The sequence below is a fragment of the Schistocerca gregaria genome, chromosome 10 (assembly GCF_023897955.1).
Source record: "Schistocerca gregaria isolate iqSchGreg1 chromosome 10, iqSchGreg1.2, whole genome shotgun sequence".
In the NCBI taxonomy this organism is placed as follows: Eukaryota; Metazoa; Arthropoda; class Insecta; order Orthoptera; family Acrididae; genus Schistocerca; species Schistocerca gregaria.
Window position 1 is genome coordinate 22,458,513 of NC_064929.1, and position 6,552 is coordinate 22,465,064.

At 49.1% G+C, this 6,552-nt stretch overlaps 2 non-coding genes across 2 annotated transcripts; both read left to right on the forward strand.

Annotated features, from left to right (window-relative positions):
• Nucleotides 1-5,352: 5,352 nt before the first annotated feature.
• Trnaa-ggc (transfer RNA alanine (anticodon GGC)) lies at nucleotides 5,353-5,425 on the forward strand. Its single transcript has one exon. It is a non-coding gene; the product is annotated as a tRNA-Ala (tRNA).
• A 427-nt stretch (nucleotides 5,426-5,852) lies between these two features.
• On the forward strand, nucleotides 5,853-5,926 carry Trnat-agu (transfer RNA threonine (anticodon AGU)). Its single transcript has one exon. It is a non-coding gene; the product is annotated as a tRNA-Thr (tRNA).
• Nucleotides 5,927-6,552: the final 626 nt, after the last annotated feature.

Below are 6,552 nucleotides of genomic sequence, written 5' to 3' on the forward strand. Positions count from 1 at the left end.
CAAGCACAGGTGACATAGGTGCGAACACAGGAAGCTTGCAGACCCTCGCTGCCTGCAGACACCGAGCAGCCACACTAGGAGGGCGGCCTAAGCCGTAGGCGAAATGTGCTCATTCGCTTTGGCGCGACGTCGAACTATAAATAACGCTGTCACTAGCGTGAGCGTCGTGGAAAGTCGGAAAAGTCGGCTGCGAGGGTGAGTGCCAAGTTTGGGGAGCGTTTAGTAGTATGCGCAGTGCAATGGAGACGCGGAAACTTGTTGTGTCCCAGTGTTTTGCAGTTGGACGACAAGATTGGTACACAGTAGTAAAGAGCGAGGCACTGAGTTGGCATGAATAATGGAGTGCACAATGGGGCTCGAGATGTGTTTGTTACCTCAGGTGCTGTATGATTGTCGACAAGGAGTGAAAACGGAGTAATTTGTGACGGCTCTTTCAATTTAAGACGTTAAAAACAGACGGAATTTGCATTTGTAATACCAGAGCATCGAAACTACTTGGAACTTTTGTGTATATGAACGGGTCCGCGCCTTTGTACTCTGCTCCCTTCACCGCTACAAACCAACCAACCATCGTGTCCGTGCGCATCTGAGTCGCAAAGAATGGGGGATAGCGCAGTTCCCTCGTGCATGGGGCGTAGCTCAGTTGGTAGAGCGTTCGCTTGGCATGTGCAACGTCTAGGGTTCAAGCCGCGGCGCTTCCATTTTTTGTGGTCAGTGCATGGTAAGTGTTGGTCGCGGCGAACCTAAAGGCACGCAAGATGTTGCAAAGCCAGCGTCACAGACTGATATGATGTATACTGACGTAAGGAGAGCAAGATGTAAGTGTGGGGACCGGCTGTTATCGAGGTGTCATCGAGTGTTGATCTGTCTTAGGTATCGCGGCTTAACCTCATTGAAGTATAGAGGGTGGACAACACGTTGGTCTTGCTCAGAGCGGTGTCCGAATTCTATTTTCGACGTTATACGTGCCACTTCCATTGTGGCCAACTACGATTCGATACAGAATGCACGAAACCTGAAACACACCCTAACGGATACATAGAGAGTAGTGTTTGTCTGCTGAATAATGGGAGTGCAAGGGTCTGTGTCGTCTATATGGCTGTATGTAGCACCATTAGTATTCGGGGGGGCGGTCGTATCTCAGATGGTAGAGCGCTCGCTTAGTATGCAAGAGGTACTGGGATCAATACCCAGTGCCTCCAGAATTTTTAACACACCTACATGCGCACCTTGCCATGCAAGAGGAATAATTCACAACCAGCAGATGTGTCTAGGAAGATACAAGCGAATGATTAGCATCAACAATTGACAAGCGTGCTGTTATTAGTGCGCAGGAAGCACCCTCCTCCCACGCCTACAATTAATTTAGAAACAGTACAAGTGTTCCCGTAAGATTCTCAAGCCTATGTCGGAAAGATCTGCCTTGCGTCGAGTTCACGTAAATCCCACTGCACATTCCTATTCTTTGCGTGCAGTCAGCTGCTACTGGTGTTGCTAGTTGTGACTGCTGATAACAGATGCCGTAGCAATCAATTCATGGAGTGAGTTGTATGTTTTGCGATGGTCTGTCTCTGACAAGCAAGCACAGGTGACATAGGTGCGAACACAGGAAGCATGCAGACCCTCGCTGCCTGCAGACACCGAGCAGCCACACTAGGAGGGCGGCCTAAGCCGTAGGCGAAATGTGCTCATTCGCTTTGGCGTGACGTCGAACTATAAATAATGCTGTCTCTAGCGTGAGCGTCGTGGAAAGTCGGAAAAGTCGGCTGCGAGGGTGAGTGTTATTTGGGGAGCGTTTCGTAGTATGCGCAGTGCAATGGAGACGCGGAAACTTGTTGTGGCCCAGTGTTTTGCAGTTGGACGACAAGATTGGTACACAGTAGTAAAGAGCGAGGCACTGAGTTGGCATGAATAATGGAGTGCACAATGGGGCTCGAGATGTGTTTGTTACCTCAGGTGCTGTATGATTGTCGACAAGGAGTGAAAACGGAGCAATTTGTGACGGCTCTTTCAATTTAAGACGTTAAAAACAGACGGAATTTGCATTTGTAATACCAGAGCATCGAAATTTTGTGTAAATGAACGGGTCCGCGCCTTTGTACTCTGCTCCCTTCACCGCTACAAACCAACCAACCATCGTGTCCGTGCGCATCTGAGTCGCAAAGAATGGGGAATAGCGCAGTTTGCTCGTGCATGGGGCGTAGCTCAGTTGGTAGAGCGTTCGCTTGGCATGTGAAAGGTCTAGGGTTCAAGCAGCGGCGCCTCTACTTTTTGTGGTCAGTGCATGGTAAGTGTTGGTCGCGGCGAACCTAAAGGCGCGCAAGATGTTGCAAAGCCAGCGTCACAGACTGATATGATGTATACTGACGTAAGGAGAGCAAGATGTAAGTGTGGGGACCGGCTGTTATCGATGTGTCATCGAGTGCAGATCTGTCTTAGGTATCGCGGCTTAACCTCATTGAAGTCTAGAGGGTGATCAAACACGTTGGTCTTAATCAGAGCGGTGTCCGAATTCTATTTTCGACGTTATACGTGCCACTTTCATTGTGGCCAACTACGATTCGATACAGAATGCACGAAACCTGAAATACACCCTAACGGATACATAGAGAGTAGTGTTGTCTGCTGAATATTGGGAGTGCAAGAGTCTGTGTCGTCTATATGGCTGTATGTAGCACCATTAGTCTTCGGGGGTGCGGGCGTAGCTCAGATGGTAGAGCGCTCGCTTAGTACGCAAGAGGTACTGGGATCAATGCCCAGTGCCTCCAGAATTGTTAACACACCTACATGCGCACCTTGCCATGCAAGAGGAATAATTCACAACCAGCAGATGTGTCTAGGAAGATACAAGCGAATGATTAGCATCCACAATTGACAAGCGTGCTGTTATTAGTGCGCAGGAAGCACCCTCCTCCCACGCCTACACTTAATTTAGAAACAGTACAAGTGTTCCCGTAAGATTCTCAAGCCTATATCGGAAAGATCTGCCTTGCGCCGAGTTCACGTAAATCCCACTGCACATTCCTATTCTTTGCGTGCAGTCAGCTGCTACTGGTGTTGCTAGTTGTGACTGCTGATAACAGATGCCGTAGCAATCAATTCATGGAATGAGTTGTACGTTTTGCGATAGTCTGTCTCTAACAAGCAAGCACAGGTGACATAGGTGCGAACACAGGAAGCTTGCAGACCCTCGCTGCCTGCAGACACCGAGCAGCCACACTAGGATGGCGGCCTAAGCCGTAGGCGAAATGTGCTCATTCGCTTTGGCGCGACGTCGAACTATAAATAACGCTGTCACTAGCGTGAGCGTCGTGGAAAGTCGGAAAAGTCGGCTGCGAGGGTGAGTGCCAAGTTTGGGGAGCGTTTCGTAGTATGCGCAGTGCAATGGAGACGCGGAAACTTGTTGTGTCCCAGTGTTTTGCAGTTGGACGACAAGATTGGTACACAGTAGTAAAGAGCGAGGCACTGAGTTGGCATGAATAATGGAGTGCACAATGGGGCTCGAGATGTGTTTGTTACCTCAGGTGCTGTATGATTGTCGACAAGGAGTGAAAACGGAGCAATTTGTGACGGCTCTTTCAATTTAAGACGTTAAAAACAGACGGAATTTGCATTTGTAATACCAGAGCATCGAAACTACTTGGAACTTTTGTGTATATGAACGGGTCCGCGCCTTTGTACTCTGCTCCCTTCAACGCTACAAACCAACCAACCATCGTGTCCGTGCGCATCTGAGTCGCAAAGAATGGGGAATAGTGCAGTTCCCTCGTGCATGGGGCGTAGCTCAGTTGGTAGAGCGTTCGCTTGGCATGTGCAAGGTCTAGGGTTCAAGCCGCGGCGCTTCCATTTTTTGTGGTCAGTGCATGGTAAGTGTTGGTCGCGGCGAACCTAAAGGCACGCAAGATGTTGCAAAGCCAGCGTCACAGACTGATATGATGTATACTGACGTAAGGAGAGCAAGATGTAAGTGTGGGGACCGGCTGTTATCGAAGTGTCATCGAGTGTTGATCTGTCTTAGGTATCGCGGCTTAACCTCATTGAAGTCTAGAGGGTGGACAACACGTTGGTCTCACTCAGAGCGGTGTCCGAATTCTATTTTCGACGTTATACGTGCCACTTTCATTGTGGCCAACTACGATTCGATACAGAATGCACGAAACCTGAAACACACCCTAACGGATACATAGAGAGTAGTGTTTGTCTGCTGAATAATGGGAGAGCAAGGGTCTGTGTCGTCTATATGGCTGTATGTAGCACCATTAGTATTCGGGGGGGCGGTCGTATCTCAGATGGTAGAGCGCTCGCTTAGTATGCAAGAGGTACTGGGATCAATACCCAGTGCCTCCAGAATTTTTAACACACCTACATGCGCACCTTGCCATGCAAGAGGAATAATTCACAACCAGCAGATGTGTCTAGGAAGATACAAGCGAATGATTAGCATCCACAATTGACAAGCGTGCTGTTATTAGTGCGCAGGAAGCACCCTCCTCCCACGCCTACAATTAATTTAGAAACAGTACAAGTGTTCCCGTAAGATTCTCAAGCCTATGTCGGAAAGATCTGCCTTGCGTCGAGTTCACGTAAATCCCACTGCACATTCCTATTCTTTGCGTGCAGTCAGCTGCTACTGGTGTTGCTAGTTGTGACTGCTGATAACAGATGCCGTAGCAATCAATTCATGGAGTGAGTTGTATGTTTTGCGATAGTCTGTCTCTGACAAGCAAGCACAGGTGACACAGGTGCGAACACAGGAAGCTTGCAGACCCTCGCTGCCTGCAGACACCGAGCAGCCACACTAGGAGGGCGGCCTAAGCCGTAGGCGAAATGTGCTCATTCGCTTTGGCGCGACGTCGAACTATAAATAATGCTGTCACTAGCGTGAGCGTTGTGGAAAGTCGGAAAAGTCGGCTGCGAGGGTGAGTGCCAAGTTTGGGGAGCGTTTCGTAGTATGCGCAGTGCAATGGAGACGAGGAAACTTGTTGTGGCCCAGTGTTTTGCAGTTGGACGATAAGATTGGTACACAGTAGTAAAGAGCGAGGCACTGAGTTGGCATGAATAATGGAGTGCACAATGGGGCTCGAGATGTGTTTGTTACCTCAGGTGCTGTATGATTGTCGACAAGGAGAGAAAACGGAGTAATTTGTGACGGCTCTTTCAATTTAAGACGTCAAAAACAGACGGAATTTGCATTTGTAATACCAGAGCATCGAAACTACTTGGAACTTTTGTGTATATGAACGGGTCCGCGCCTTTGTACTCTGCTCCCTTCACCGCTACAAACCAACCAACCATCGTGCCCGTGCGCATCTGAGTCGCAAAGAATGGGGAATAGCGCAGTTTGCTCGTGCATGGGGCGTAGCTCAGTTGGTAGAGCGTTCGCTTGGCATGTGAAATGTCCAGGGTTCAAGCCGCGGCGCCTCAATTTTTTGTGGTCAGTGCATGGTAAGTGTTGGTCGCGGCGAACCTAAAGGCACGCAAGATGTTGCAAAGCCAGCGTCACAGACTGATATGATGTATACTGACGTAAGGAGAGCTAGATGTAAGTGTGGGGACCGGCTGTTATCGAGGTGTCATCGAGTGCAGATCTTTCTTAGGTATCGCGGCTTAACCTCATTGAAGTCTAGAGGGTGGACAACACGTTGGTCTTACTCAGAGCGGTGTCCGAATTCTATTTTCGACGTTATACGTGCCACTTTTATTGTGGCTAACTACGATTCGATACAGAATGCACGAAACCTAAAAGACACCCTAACGGATACATAGAGAGTAGTGTTTGTCTGCTGAATAATGGGAGTGCAAGGGTCTGTGTCGTCTATATGGCTGTATGTAGCACCATTAGTCTTTGGGGGGGCGGGCGTAGCTCAGTTGGTAGAGCGCTCGCTTAGTATGCGAGAGGTACTGGGATCAATACCCAGTGCCTCCAGAATTTTTAACACACCTACATGCGCACTTTGCCATGCAAGAGGAATAATTCACAACCAGCAGATGTGTCTAGGAAGATACAAGCGAATGATTAGCATCCACAATTGACAAGCGTGCTGTTATTAGTGCGCAGGAAGCACCCTCCTCCCACGCCTACACTTAATTTAGAAACAGTACAAGTGTTCCCGTAAGATTCTCAAGCCTATGTCGGAAAGATCTGCCTTGCGCTGAGTTCACGTAAATCCCACTGCACATTCCTATTATTTGCGTGCAGTCAGCTGCTACTGGTGTTGCTAGTTGTGACTGCTGATAACAGATGCCGTAGCAATCAATTCATGGAGTGAGTTGTATGTTTTGCGATAGTCTGTGTCTGACAAGCAAGCACAGGTGACATAGGTGCGAACACAGGAAGCTTGCAGACCCTCGCTGCCTGCAGACACCGAGCATCCACACTAGGAGGGCGGCCTAAGCCGTAGGCGAAATGTGCTCATTCGCTTTGGCGCGACGTCGAACTATAAATAATGCTGTCACTAGCGTGAGCGTCGTGGAATGTCGGAAAAGTCGGCTGCGAGGGTGAGTGCCAAGTTTGGGGAGCGTTTCGTAGTATTCGCAGTGCAATGGAGACGC